The sequence below is a fragment of the Aethalodelphis obliquidens genome, unplaced genomic scaffold, assembly GCF_003676395.1.
Source record: "Aethalodelphis obliquidens isolate GAN/ISIS:26980383/991018 unplaced genomic scaffold, ASM367639v1 scaffold4, whole genome shotgun sequence".
Taxonomy (NCBI): domain Eukaryota; kingdom Metazoa; phylum Chordata; class Mammalia; order Artiodactyla; family Delphinidae; genus Aethalodelphis; species Aethalodelphis obliquidens.
The window spans coordinates 60,803,394-60,818,999 of record NW_020837948.1 but is presented as its reverse complement, the minus strand read 5'-3'; the positions used below and the strand labels follow the sequence as shown (position 1 = coordinate 60,818,999).

General features: G+C 40.4%; 1 long non-coding RNA gene across 3 annotated transcripts in view; it reads right to left on the bottom strand.

The window, feature by feature from the left end:
* LOC113617439 (uncharacterized) overlaps positions 1–15,606 on the bottom strand; it is a 271,846-nt gene that overhangs the window by 22,365 nt on the left and 233,875 nt on the right. The gene's annotated exons all lie outside the window — the stretch shown is intronic.

Sequence of the window (15,606 nt, the reverse complement as noted above, 5' to 3'; positions counted from 1 at the left end):
ACGACTAGAGCTAATCAATGAATTTGGTAAAGTAGCAGGATACAAAATTAATGCACAGAAATCTCTTGCATTCCTATACACTAATGATGAAAAATATGAAAGAGAAATTAAGGAAACACTCCCATTTACCACTGCAACAAAAAGAATAAAATACCTAGGAATAAACCTACCTAGGGAGACAAAAGATCTGTATGCAGAAAACTATAAGACACTGATAAAAGAAATTAATGATGATACAAACAGATGGAGAGATATACCATGTTCTTGGATTGGAAGAATCAATATTGTGAAAATGCTTATACTACCCAAAGCAATCTACAGATGCAATGCAATCCCTATCAAATTACCAATGGCATTTTTTTACAAAACTAGAACAAAAAATCTTAAAATTTGTATGGAGACACAAAAGACCCCGAATAGCCAAAGTAATCTTGGGGGAAAAAAACGGAGTTGGAGCAATCAGACTCCCTGACTTCAGACTATACTACAAAGCTACAGTAATCAAAACTGTATGGTACTGGCACAAAAACAGAAATACAGATCAATGGAACAGGATAGAAAGCCCAGAGATAAACTCACGCACCTATGGTCAACTAATCTATGACAAAGAGGCAAGGATATATAATGGAGAAAAGAAAATGTCTTCAACAAGTGGTGCTGGGAAAATTGGACAGCTACATGTAAAAGAATGAAATTAGAACACTCCCTAACACCATATACAAAAATAAACTCAAAATGGATTAGAGACCTAAATGTAAGACCAGACACTATAAAACTCTTAGAGGAAAACATAGGAAGAACACTCTTTGACATAAATTGCAGCACTGGGATGGTGGGAGGTTGGAGGGAGAGATAAATTAGGAGTTTGGGATTAATATATTCACACTACTATATATAAAATAGATAAAAAACAAGGACCTACTGTATAGCACAGGGAACTATATTCAATATTTTGTAATACTTATAATGGAAAAGAACTTGAAAAAGAACATTCATATATTTATATATATATAGTTATACATATATATATGTATATGTATAACTGAACATATATAATACACATATATATGTATAACTGAATCAGTTTGCTGTACACTTGAAACTAACACAACATTGTAATATATTAACTATACATCAATAGAAATTTTTTTAAAAAGAGCTATCTTTTCCAGAGAAGGGTGGAAAATTAAGGGAATATGGGGCGCTGACGAAAGTTGAGGATTTTTTTAGCATCTCCATAATCTCCATTGTCACCTCCCTAAGATCCCCCTAAATCAGTCAACTCTCTGGCAAGTGCAGCTTTAAGACACGCCCCCCTGGCATCAATCTTCTAACTGGATTGCCTTTCCTAAACTCTCTAAGCTTCTCTTTTATAGAAATATAAGAACCTTCCTTGTTTAATCCTGTTCACAAAGTTAAACTGTGTTTTCAAACAACTGTCTTCCAGCAATCATCAATAGGAGAGTCATATATATATATATATATATATATATATATATACACACACATATATCTGAATCACTTTGCTGTATACCTGAAACTACACAACACTGTAAATTAACTAGACTTAATTTTTAAAAATGGTTTAAAAAGCATAGAAAACTTAATTATTAATTCAGGAATAAAACTGGAGACAAATGAACAAATTACCTGAATTATTTTTAAAGCTGAAAGTTTAATCTTTTTCTCTAGGCCATATCAAAACGCCATGTATGCATCCCAGTATTAACCATTACTGAGTCTTATTTGTGATGTGTGCAGTTTCAATCCTTTTTAATAAAACCATATGCCACTAATTATTATAAAGGAAAACAAGTACTTGGAGTAGAAATAGTGAAAGAGTTCCATCTTCTTTAAACCATCTCCCCAATTAAAACTAGAAAGCCTCAGAGATATGGCAGATTTAATGGCATTTTCCTAGAGCTAACTTTTGAGGGTAACTTTTTAAGTCAGTTGTGATGACCATTATTCCATATACTCAATTCTGCTTAACTGAGTTGGGTCTTAACTATGAATTTAACTAGCATTTCCCAAATAAAGATTCTAGAGTACACTTTGTATAGGAGGTCAAAACATAAGTCACAAAGAAAGGGTTTAATGATTAGATACTTTTGACAAATACTGAGTTAAACAGATCTGTTTTTTCTGCCAAGGCCTTTCAGAGCCTTCAACATGGGAGTGTGCATTGTGAGTCAACAAGGGTGGCAGGTGGCACAAAGTCTGTCAATCAAGTGTAGCACAGAGGCCATGGATATGGCAAGGACTCTGAGGTTCTCCCAGGGGAGGAGCTCATTTATTCACTTGACAAACATTAATTGAGCACTTACTACATTCTAATCTAGGCACTCGCAAATATATGATAGATAAGACTGCTCTCACTGAACTTATTATTTAGTGAGAGAAGCAGACACAACCAGGTAAATAAACAAATAATAATATAATTTCAAGTAGTGCTATAAAAAAAGAAGCAATAGAGACGAATGGTGTGGGATGGGAGGCTAACTAGATAGAGCAGTTAGGAAAGGTCTCTCAGAGGCAGTGATAGACAACATGAGACCTCAACAACAAGAAATAGACCATGCATGAAGAGCCAAAGGACGAGTGTTCAAAGGAGAGGAAGCAACTTGTACAGAGGTTATAAGGCAGGAAGTAGTTCTATGTGTTTAAGCCCCTTAGAGGGGACCATGTGGCTGGAGCATAGAGAGGCATTTAAAGACGTAATGTATTAAAAGGAAGAAAATGTCCGTTACAAAAAGTGACAAAATGAGAGCTGAGTCTTAACTTGCCAGACGGGAAACACATACCAATAAAGAAATTCATAGAATTTTCTGCTAGGGAAAATGTAAAATAGTACAATTACTTTGGAAAATAGTCTGGCATTTTCTCACAAAGGTAAGTGTATACCTATAACATGAGCCAGCCATTCTACTCCTTGGTATTTACCAAAGAGAAATTAAAGCCCATGTCCACACTGAGAGTTGTAAACAAATGATCATAGTAGCTTTATTTGTAATACCTCAAAACTGAAAATAACCCAAATATCAATTACTAAGTAACTGGATGAAAAACTTGAGGTATTTCCATACAATAGAATACTCAACAACAAAGGAACAAACTACACAATACATAATACACAAACAAATACGCACAATAAAAATAAATGATTGGGGCTTCCCTGGTGGCGCAGTGGTTGAGAGTCCGCCTGCCGATGCAGGGGATACGGGTTCGTGCCCCAGTCCGGGAAGATCCCACATGCCGCGGAGCGGCTGGACCCGTGAGCCATGGCCGCTGAGCCTGCGCGTCCGGAGCCTGTGCTCCGCAACGGGAGAGGCCACAACAATGAGAGGCCCGCGTACCGCAAAAATAAATAAATAAATAAATGATTGGAAAGGGAAAAGTAAATTTGGCTTCATTTGCAGAAAACATAGCTGTAAACAGAAAATCCTAAGAAATCTACAAATTAATAAGTGAATTTAGCAAGGCCATATAAGGTAAAAAAAAAATCATCTGTACTCATATATTACGATTAAGAATTAGCTAATTAAATTTTTAAAATTCAATTTATAAGTTCATCTAAAAACACGAAATGGGGTAAATTTAACGAAGTTTTTGCAATACTCCTACACTGAAATCTAGAAAATATTGCTGAGAAAAATTAAAGACCTAAATAAATGTAGCAATATGCTGTACTCTATATTGAGAAACTAGATATTAAGATGTGAATTCTCCCCAAATTGATATATAGATTCAATGCAAGTCCTTTCAAACTTTCAGCAGGCTTTTTTTTGATAGAAATTGACAAGCTGGTTCTGTAACATATATGAGAATACAAAGAACCTAGATGAACCAAAAGAATTTTGAAAAAGAACACAGCTGGAGGATTTACACTGCCTTATTTCAAGATTTACTATAACACTAGAGTAATCAAGACTGTCTGGTATCAGTGGAACAATAAGCATATGTATAGATCAGTGGAGAGTCCAGACACAGGCCCACACATAGACAGTAGTTTTTTTTAAAAGGTGCCACAGCTGGATGGGAGGGGAGTTTGAGGGAGAACGGATACATGCATATGTATGGCTGAGTTCTTTGCTGTGCACCTGAAACTATCACGACATTGTTAATCGGCTGTACTCCAATATAAAGTAAAAAGTTTAAAAAATAAAAAGTAAAAGGTGCCACAGCAATTTGATGAGGAAAGGATAATCTTTTCAATAAACGTCAGTGAAACAATTGGATATCCCTAGGCAAAAGCCTTTGCAAGCTTGGAGTAAGTAAAGATTTCTTAGATAGGACACAAAAACACAAACCATAAAGGAAAAATTTATCAAATTGGACTTCATCAAAATTAAAACTTTAAGTTCCTTGGTAAATACCATTAAGAAAATGAAAAGACAAGACACAGACTGGGAAAAAATATTCATGATACGTATATCTGATGAAGTACCAGAATATATAGAGAACTCTTACAACTCAATAATAAGACAAGTAATCAATTAAAAATAGACAGATTTGGGCATTCACTTCACAAAAGACATACAAATGGCAAAAAAGCACAGGAAAAGATGCTCAACATCACTGATCATCAGGGAAACGCCGCAATGAGATATCATTACAAAACCTCTAGAACAGCTAAAATGAAGAGGAGGAGGATTGGTAAGGATATGGAGCAGCTAAAACTCTGACATCTTGCTGCTGGGTACGTTTTATTATATGTAAATTATATCTCAATAAAGTTTTTTTAAAAAAAGAGCTTAGCCAATAAAGTTTCAAAACTGGCTAATGATTTCCAAGAAAGGCAAAAAGAAAAAATTACAAAGGAGTAGTGAAGTACTACTGCTAATATTTAAAGAGGCACTATGCTCATTTTTTGCTATATGTTTCCTCATTCGACCTTGGCAAAGAGCTTATGAGGTAGGTATAATTATTATCTCAATCTTAGAGTTGGGCAAACTGAAACTTATAGAGCTTCAGTGGTGAGGTCTGGGCAGGCTGACAACAGTATCTAAAGCATTAAGCAAAAGAAGCTAAAATTGCCAACTTTGCCGGGCTTATTTAAGGCTGGTCATAAAAGTGGAAGATGATAATGCTCAAGAATATATGTTAAATTTACTTTAAACCAAACTCCAGTTTTATACACAGCACTGGATGTAGTAAGATCTTTATGGAAGAAAATTGATTTGAAAGGCTTATGCTCTAGTTCTGGCTCCACAACATGCTACCCTATAACCATGTGGAAATTCCTTACCCTTGGTTTCCTCGGCTGTGAAATGGAGATCTAATCCCTGCCTTCTATACTCAAAAGTCTACTGTGAGGATGAAATAAGCATCACATTTGAAGATGCTTTATAAACTATACAGCCTGACACGGTTGCAAAATCATCTGAGTAAGCGAGAAAGTCATGGTGGAGATGACCTGCGACTTACGTTTCCTTCTTCGACTTCTTATTTAAGTTTAAAGGACCTGCAGGTGTATATACACTTTCATACATTGCATGAGTGAACCAACTAACTAGTATTCAATTATTCTTACTGTGTGACCAGTGCTGGACTATGGTAATTAACAGAAGATGCCTCAATTCTTGCCTTCAATCTCTGACAGTCTAGCCAAAGGAAAAAAGAACTTACACAACACTGCAGAGGATTGAATTTCTTAACCCAAACCAGTAAGCCCACACCTCCTTGCTCATCTTGTCAACTTTATCTTTCAGTGCCTAGGGCCACCTCTCCCATGACACCTTTTATATCTCTTCTAGGATGGATTCCCTAATAGGACCTCATTTAACATCCATCTACTTTCACTCGGTTGAATTTCATTTACTCATTAACGCAACATCTTCCTACAAGTTGATTATATACATAATATGCTCTAATCACTTCATTTCTGTGGCTCTAATTTCTCTCAAATTAGTAACCTCTCCAAAAAAGGGTTCATCTTGTTCTTTTGTATTTGCCACACCACTAGCAAAGTACCGGGAACAAAATGAATTAAAACTAAATTGAAGGTGGTGAAAGAAGATAGCAGATGTGATTTGACAAGACCACATGGAACAGTGGCTTTGGACTGTGGGTTCCAATTCTGGCTTTGGCTCTATAGCTGCTGTGTGTGCTCTTCACGTTTATTCATTTGTAAAAGAAAATAAAATATCTCCTTGGAGATTTATGATCAGGATCAAATAAATTAACATATATCAATATAAAGTGCCTAGCACGCAGCAGGCACTGAGATGTATTTATTTTCTTCTCCTTCCTAATGGAAAGCAACATGCTTCATATTCTGATAGAAATTTAATCCTTAGGTCATATAGCAGTATTGAGTCCAGAATAAACTTGACAGTCTCTTTGGCTTAGGTTTTGAGTATTCATAGAGAAATCCCCGTGTACATTCATTTCCTAGTCCCAAACAAAACCCCACCTCCATGTAAATTGTTTAGAAAGTGAGAAATATTTATTCTAATTAATCCTTGATATTCGAAGGTAATCAAAATACGCTCACATCATTATCAGAGTCGGTGCAAATACAGGAAGAATCTGGGTTTGGTTAATCAAAAGAAGATTGCCCCTTTGAGGACGAGGGTTAGTGGAAGCTATAAGGAATCAAGTAGGAAGTGGGTTAAGTGGATTCTGCAAAAATTCAGATATAACCCAGTGCTCTTCCCTAGTATAATTCTATTTCTGGTTCTGCCAGACTCCGCTCTATAAAGCTCTGATTTGCTTTGTCTACTCCATCTCTCTGGATTTGGCTGTCATGTCCTTGTCTGCCTTGAGTAAGGACAAAGACCATTTTCTCCACTAAGAGGATTCAGCAATTATGTGGACATCTGTGGCAGCAAAAGAAAACCAGCCTTGAATTGTCTCCATTTCACCAAAGTTTGAAAAATAAAATGTGGTGTTAAGTTACACCTGACAGCAAGGAGCTACCATGATTCAGTCTCTAACTGTGTGTGTGTGTGTGTGTGCGTGTGTGCGTGTGTGTGTGTGTGTATCAGAAAAAATGTAATGTTATTCAGTAAGTTTGTAAGAGCCAGGACAGAGTTTTACTCTTTGCATCGCCATGGCACCAATACTGACGCAACACATGGCATTGGATTTCTGCCATGGGTGATCCAACCCCATCTACAGATCAAAAAACTAACGCCCAGAGAAGACTCTGTACTGTTTGCCCGAAGTCACACACACAGTGACTAAAACCAAAATGCTCATCTCTCTCCTGATTCAGCTCCGGTGCTCTTTGCCCTCTGCTGGCCTTCCTCTACATCCTGCCTTTGTAGAAATGGAAAAGAACACGAAAATGAAAATCTGCGAAAGCAAGAGAGCAACATAAAAGAATGGCTTCGGGGAGGGATAGGAATCGATTCTTGTAGAACAACAGCGATACTGGGGGCAAACCTTTGAGTAACTGCGAGGTTTAAGAAGCGCTCTGTTGAAATGTACAATAAAAAGTGGAAGTAGGTGGGAGGGAGGTGAGGGTGAGTGAGGAGAAGGGGGGAAATGCTGGGCTGGGTGTCTGAGGCACCAGTCAGCGGAGGCAAAGAGGGGACGTGAAGACCAAAGAAGATCGGGCTGCAAACGTGTCTGATCACCTGGAGAAGCGATGACAGCAACACGCAGCCCTTTCCTTGTTCGTATTCCTCTTGCAGCCTCGGGGCAGAGCCAGGGCTGAGCCCCAGGAGCCCAGTCAGAATCCAGAGGATTTCCCTTTCAAGTCTGCAGAATGTGGGGACTGTCACGTTGAGGCGTGTTGTTTTCTCCAAGCCAGCGGACCCGCCCAAGGACAGCCTGGATGGGGACATGTGCCATCCGAGCTGGACGGCTTTGATGTCGGGGAGCTGCATCCCGCTGGGAGCTTGTGACTTCACCTCTGGAAAAGCTGGAAGGTGATTTCTAGTGTTTTCAAAATACTGGGAAGCAGCATGGGTCTTAGGTAAGTCAGCCACGGTTTTTCAAAAGGGATTCTCAGCCCTGCCTGTGCCCAGCTGTTCCATTCATAGAGCTCGTTGTAACCCTCCTGTGAGATGCATAGAACGGGCTTCTCCCTCTTTCCCTGCTCTGCCAATCATACGAAGATGATCCCCTACTACCTGTAAAATCACCCACTGGGTGTCTAGAAGCTGCAATTCCTAAGTCCCTCCCATCAGGTTTCACGGGAGAGATTTCTCATCAGGTCACTCAGGCTGGTGAAGCTTCCTCTCCAGCCATCTCAGGATTTATTCAGATTCTGAAGGAAAGTGAAGGGAATGGATGTTTGTACTGCAGACAACTGAGGAAAGGCTCGTGTAGAACTGGACTATGGTCGGGCCTCTGACCCAACAGGTGAGCTCCACGTTGTGTGAGATTTACAGTTTAAATAAGAGCCAGAGGTTTGAGAGCCTTGAGCTGGGATGCAATAAGGAGGAGGACTATGGTTCACAACTGATGGGGTGGAAGCAGTACCAGCAGAACTCTGACTGTGCACTCCCAAATCCTAAACTCACTCAAATGGCTGCCCACCATCTGGGGTAACTTTATTTCTATTTCCTATTTCAGGTCCAATTTTTCAGACTAGCAAGCCTGGCCATTCAATCCAAGACTGATTTAACACCAGACTACTATTGTTTCTTGTTTGTTTATCTAATTTTTTAAGCCTAACATTCATACACAAAAACACCCAGATCATAAGTAGTCAGCTTTTATACCCAGCCAGGTCCAGAGATAGAACATGGTCAGCACCCAGAAGCCTCCTCAAGTCCCTTTCAGCAACTGCCTCCTCAGGGATAACTATGACCCTGACTGACTTCTGACCATGAGGATTCGTTTTGCCTTTTTCTGGACTTAAGAGTCACACACTGCATCCTCTTCATTGTCATTTTTGTTACTCAACCTTGTGTTTGTGAGATTCGATCTTGCTGTGTGTAGTTGTAGTTTGTTGACTCTTTCGATGGTTGTTGTAAAAGTATTCGGTTGCTTAAACGTACAGGATGCGTATAGCCAGTCTACGGGAGAGGACGTTTGACTTAGTCAGGTTTGCCATGGCATGCAGAGTGTTGCCATGAACATCCTGCACATGTCAGATCATATTTTAAAAGTTTGATGCAGTGCTGCCTACTGTTGCTCTGACCCTTTCTACCAGGAAGATGTTTCACTCTCAAGGTTCACAACATTTCTGAAGTTATGATACCCTATTTTTATTTCATTAGGGCATCTACTTCCTCCCCAAATGGTGTACTGTATAGACTTTTTAAAATAAGAATTAACCTAGTTTAAGGACATAGCAATGTCATCAGCATTTACTCATTTCTGTGTGCCCATTGCACCTTGTCCTGCGCAGGGCAAGTCATTACAACGTTTGTTCAACTGCACTGAATTCTTTGAGAACAATCCCCCCCGCCACACACACCAGCAGCAATTCTCGCCTCTCTTCATCTTCTCTAACTAAAATATCATTGCTCCCTTAACAATTCTCTACAGCAATTGTACTCTCTTCTTTGGCTTTGATATCCCCAGGGTAAAATATTTTTGGAAAACTCTATACCCATTCACACATTTTTAAGCTGGCATCTAAAAAATTTATCATCAGTTTAAATAAATGTAAAGAGTAGAATTTCCACCATGTTTTAAATCAGTATTTTAACTTTTAAAAATTTTAAAACTACAAGCTTAAAATAAATAAAATGCAGGAAACAAAAAGTATCTAGTGGCTTTATACTAACTGTAGCAGGATGATAGAAGATTGCATTTCCATTATAATACCTACAGAAATGGAGACAAATGTCATCAGGTCACAAAAGATCCATCAGTTTTACTCTGTGACATTTGGGGAAGAATGTGAATGATTAGTGGTTTTCAAAAGTTCTTTGTAATTCAACATCCTGTGTAGATATTACTTGAAAAATATGTATAGGTTCTGAGTCAGTGAGATGCAATTTATTCCTCCATGGAATTCATTCTAGAATGTGTGGAATATTGCCTTGAACCTTAGTTATTCCAATATATTCCCTGGAAGAATCATTATTGTCAATAAACAGGTTGTTCTGCCAAAAAAAAAAAAAAAAAACTACAAGCTTAGCTCATACAATTTATAGAAAATGGTGCACCACGTTACATAATTGGCAAAGCTGTCTTCATTGAAAATTAATTAGCAAAGTCAGATTTACTTTCATTCAGATATGGCTTTCTGTGTTTTAAAATTTTTATCATTTCAAATAAATATGTTAATACACATCCCTTGGCAAAAATTACATCTAAACTTTAATCCTAAACTACATGTATGGATGGATGGAGGGAGGGGTGGAGGGAGGGATGAAGGCATGGGTGGAGCCTTGGAAACTCACCATGACCTTTTCCCCTGAGTGAAACAAAGTGCCACACCTTCAGTATTTCCTCCCAAAGCTCCCTTTGCTTTGCTTTCATGTGACTCTCTCAGAAGGGATGCATTCTTGGATGTTTATTTGTTTGGTGCTCAGAAGGCTTTTACACTCCAGGGTAGTAATGCTCCACAGTAAGGTCCAGGGTGGATGAGAAATCTGCTTTTCTACCCTTTAAAGTGGGACAAGGGAAAGGGGGAAAGCGGTGCTCTGAACCAGTTTGTTTCGTATTTTCTTTCTATAATCATGCAGAGGAGAAAGTGGTGTTTTAAAGATGTTGGATCATTTTACTTTCTCTTGGTATTAGGCCAAGCTGTGATCCCTATGTCCAGCTTTATCGGAGATGTAAAAGACCCATGGGACTTCGCAAACTAGTCAAAGGATAGGTTTTCCAATCTCTTAAGAAAATGGACTCAGAGATTTCCTGATAGGATATTTGCTTACTATGTTCAGGTGTTTTCTAGATAGTACTAGAATCAGCAGTATCATCAGTTCTTAATTATATAACAATATTTATTGCGTTCATTACTGAGGTCAGTTTTTAATTCAGGTTGATTTTTTCCTGAAATTTAGCACAACAAACACCTTGGCTCATTCGCCCTCCGGTGCTCAACTAGTTTGAGCCAGTGGAATGCAAACTAACTCTAAAATAAGCAAAGGACTCCAAAGGGAAGACTTTGCTGCTAATAATAATAATAATAATGCATTGAGCCAACTGATATTACTCTGACATCTGGCACCCCCTATTCTCCACTACAGCTGCAAACCTGAAAATATTTCCAGAAGCCTCTGGGAGTGAGCACTCTGGGAAGATTCAAACCTTGAAGGTTACAGAAGACATAAGACAATCAGTGCTTCCCCCAGACAATAGAGCACACCCAGGAGAGAAGGACCTCTGAAGGCTATAAAAGTCAGCCATGGAAATGTCAAAACTCAAAAGCCCAGGAGAGTTAAGTGGGAGAAAAACAGAAGTGGGAGCAAAACAGAATTAGCAGAAAAACGTGATGAAAAATGAGAAGCAAGTGGCAAAAAAGAGAAGCCAGAGCAAAGCTAGAAATGTTGATGATTCAGGAAGAAAGAGAGTCCCCAAGGGTGAGGAGAAGGGACTTAGGGAAACCCAGAAGACAACATAGGAAAAACAGTAGCAGCCCAAAGAGCCGAGCAGACTGGAAACCTTCACTGTTGACCCCCTTGCCATCAGGACCTGTACATAATATACAGTAAGGGTCCTTGTTCCATTTCTGTCCTTTGAGCTTCAAGGAACAGAGATCCACTGATGAGCCCAGAAAAAAAGGAAGGTACTGAAATAATCCATGTGTATCACAACACAATTTAGAACCGGAATGCCATCAGGAAGTAAGATGGCTCAAGCAGTTGGCTATTCCCCCCTCTTCCTGGATCACAGTATCCCCAGAGACCCTGCTTCTCTCTGCATATAGGCTCCTTAACCCTCCCTCAGTTAACTTTTTATCTGCTTCTTCATGGTTACTGCTTCCTTATAGCTGAGCTTACTTACAGACCTTCATGGAGTCTGCAGCCCCAACGTTTATGTCACTCAGTTTGCCAAAGATCAGCCTGCCAAGTATATGTCTGTTCCCATATCAGTCTATACCAGGAGCGTTATATTATAATTACATAATTTAATTAATTGATAGGTAAACTCAAGGCATGTAAAAAGAAAAAAACAGAACTGTTTCTACAAAAACTAATTTGAATGCTTTGAAAAGACTCATAAAGTTGAATCTCACACACACAGAAACCTCGCTATCAAATTAGATTGTGATAAAGACAAGTCTAAAAGATTAGGGAGGGGCTTCCCTAGTGGCGCAGTGGTTGAGAGTCCGCCTGCCGATACAGGGGACACGGGTTCGTGCCCAGGTCCGGGAAGATCCCACATGCCGCAGAGTGGCTGGGCCCGTGAGCCATGGCCACTGAGCCTCCGTGTCCGGAGCCTGTGGTCCGCAACGGGAGAGGCTGCAACAGTGAAAAAACAAAAAAAAAAAAAAAAAAAAAAAAAAAAAAATTAGGGAGAAATATCCCCAAAATCTAGAAGTGTTCTATACTCAGCTTACCTGAAAATTGTCTTTAGGTTGTTGATTCACTTGAAACCCAAACTGGAAATGGTAGGTGACTCACCATGGGTGTCGTTTATTCCAGAAAGACAATACAGAACTCCAATCAGCCAATCCATAATCAAAGCAAAGGTCTTAGCCTTACATGAAAAGACGGCAAGTGAATTTACAGTTATAGGTATTTATATGAATTCATGTGTGCATCTACTAATTTACATGTATACATACAATTAAAATAAAAAATTTTCGGTAGTATCATTTTTTAATTATTTTCCACAGTAACTGTCAAGCGTCACTACAGTCAGATTGGGTAGGAGGATTTCTGCTGCAATGTTCATCCTTCCCGCTGCTCCCCACTCAGTGACTTGCTTAGCACCAAGTACATAACAGGTATTAATGGACCCTTGTTCCTTGACAACCTCAGAGGAGGTAAACAGGCCAAACGGTGATAACATAAACCCTGCTCCTAAGTTATCCTGAGGAGGCCGAATACTCTTCAAGCACTGAGCCAAGCATAAGTAATAGTGAACTCAACCCAGTTCACTGTTGGTTCCAAGAAATAAAATGACATAGTCTCTTGCTTTGAATTAATTGTTAAAGGATTTGGCATGCTTTTAAAGTCTCTTAAAGAGCAAGGAAACTGCCCTAAATACTGCCCTACCCCTGGAGGTGGGGTAAGCAGGACAGTGGAGACAATCCCAATAACGACATGTGTTCTCTGTCCTCCCAGCTACTGTGACAGGTAAGGGTACAGCTCTGGAGTCCGAAGCTCCTTGGCATTAACTTGCCGTAAGGCCTTGGCAACTACTGTACTTGTCTCAGTTCCTCTTCTGTAAAATAGGTGTTGTAAGAACTAAATGAGGTAATGGATAAATGGCAAGATAAGGTTTTCTTTCCCCTCCATCCTCTCCCTTTGTTACCAAACCTGGTCTGTTTGCCAGATGAGCAGCTTGCCAAATGCTGAGAAGCTGAGGTTTACAGCCAAAAATGCGTTTACCCACAAGGCAGCCAAGCAAGAAGATGAGAGAACAGGTCTCAGATCCACCTCCGTGAAGGTGAGAGGGCTGGGGTATTTATGGGATAAGCAGGGCAGGTAGGGAGGTAGGGAAAAAGTGCCGTCATTGGTGTTCTGTGCAGGCACCTCTGGGTTACATGCTCTGTTTATTCAAAATGGAGACGCTTAGCACGATCTGAGGGTGGAGTTTTCCAGCCCTCTGACGTCAAAAGGCCATTCACCTGGACACCTGTACAGGCCCAGTTGGAGGGTGGGTGGCCCCAAGCAGCCTTAGCCAGCTCACACTGGGCAGGAGCTGATTCCGTATTCCTGTAAAACTACTGGTCTATGTGAAGCTGGGAGGGAATGCAGTTAAAGAGAAGACAAAGAAAAACAAAATAACGTAAGTGAGCTTAATCAGGTTACAAGCAGAGGGGTTGTAACGAACTGTTCCCCTGTCTGTTGCTCTGCAAGACAAGCTCAAGGATTCCTCTTCACCATCAGTTTCTGTTTCTTTCTGGGGCACAGCTTCCATTTCACCTTTTCTTCCCCTACCCGTGGGAAGCATGGTAAAGAGAAGAAAAAGCACTCCAAGAAGGCCTAGGGTCATTTGCAGAACAGTTAACTATAAGAATAAAAAGGTACATCATTATGTTTGCCACTCTCTGAAGAATATAAAGGGCCTAAAACCTCCACGGCATCTCACTGTAAGGCCCGCGGCAGAGTTGAAGACATCCCAGTTGAAGAAAAGACAGAGACTAAGAGGCTACCTGTGAAACCTGTGCACAATGCCATAGTAAGCTGTCAATAAACACCAGCTATTTTAATTATTGTCATTATTATTAAAATATGGCCTTTGACTTCATGCCATGTATAGCTGTTTCCTACCCTAAAGCTGGAACCACCTTGCACTAGCTTTCTCAGAAGCCAACCACAGGACTCTTGTTGCCAGGACTCAGAGCACAAAACTCCTTGGATTTTATTATCTTTCCCCTCCCCCAGCTTCCTACCTGTTTTCAAGAATCACAGCCCTTTTCCCAGTTGTCCAGCGGTTAGGAATGGAAGCTGGGGAAGTCAGAGCTATAATGCTCTATTAAAATATGAATTATTGATGCTTCACCTCCCATCCTATTCTAGAAGTGAAAGACAGCCACCCACTTCAAGGGTCTCGCTCAATGCAAATCTGTGGACACAAAGAAGCACTCCTAAGGGACTGCCCTGGGGCAGGGGTAACAAATCTGCAGATGGTCTCATTCCTTCCTGGCACCTTTCCATTGTGTGGTCCTACCCGGGCTTACCTAGGCCACTTGATTTTATATAGGAACCTATCACACTCTGATTCCCCCCTGTGATTTATGTTTTTAAAATATCTTCTAACATGTAACTCACTTATTTATTAGGTATGTTCTTTATTTTCTTTTTCCTCCATGAGAATGTAAATTCTTATGAGGGCAAAGGTGTTAGGTTTTGTTCATTGGGGCCGTGCCTGGCACGTATTAGGCACTCAGTAAATATTTGTGGAATGAATGAATGAAAACTTCAGAGGAAAAAGCTTTCTATCGGTCCTGGAAGGACCTTGTGGCCCTTAGCGAAGGCTCCAAAAAGCAAAATCAACCAAAACTTGGACAACTGACTGCGACTCTTTCTTGCAAACAGGAAAGCAAAGATGGGGTGGAGGAGGGTGTCCCCCAGCCCCTCTCCCCTTCTCCCTTGCAGAGGAGGCCAAGGCAGCGAAGGGAGGGCAAGGTCTTTCCCGCTTTCTGGAATAGTGGCTGTGTTACCTGCTTGGCTTGCTCCCATTCTCTTGACAGCCCTATTCCTGGATTTTATACTGCGTGCCTGTTCTTTCCACATCATGGCTACTGTGAATAAATACATTGAAGAAGGATGAAAGCACCCACCACCACCCCCACCCCCCCGCGAAGCATGACTAGCAGTTAGTGGGATTCGGTAGACGGGAAACACAAATATAATGAAACCGGGATTTGAAAGCTGCACCTTCAGTTGCAGGATCTCGTTCTTAAGAGGACGGATTGCAGAGCGGAGGCGGGTGGGGCTGCGCGCAGGGATGTGGTCCCAGGCCTTGGAGTGCAGGGCGAGGGCAGAGGCAGGGGGCGGAGGGGGGAGAAGAGGGGAGCGCCGGCTCCGCACATGTCCCCACCTCAGTTAGCTGGAAAAGGCCGGGTGTGCTGTGCCG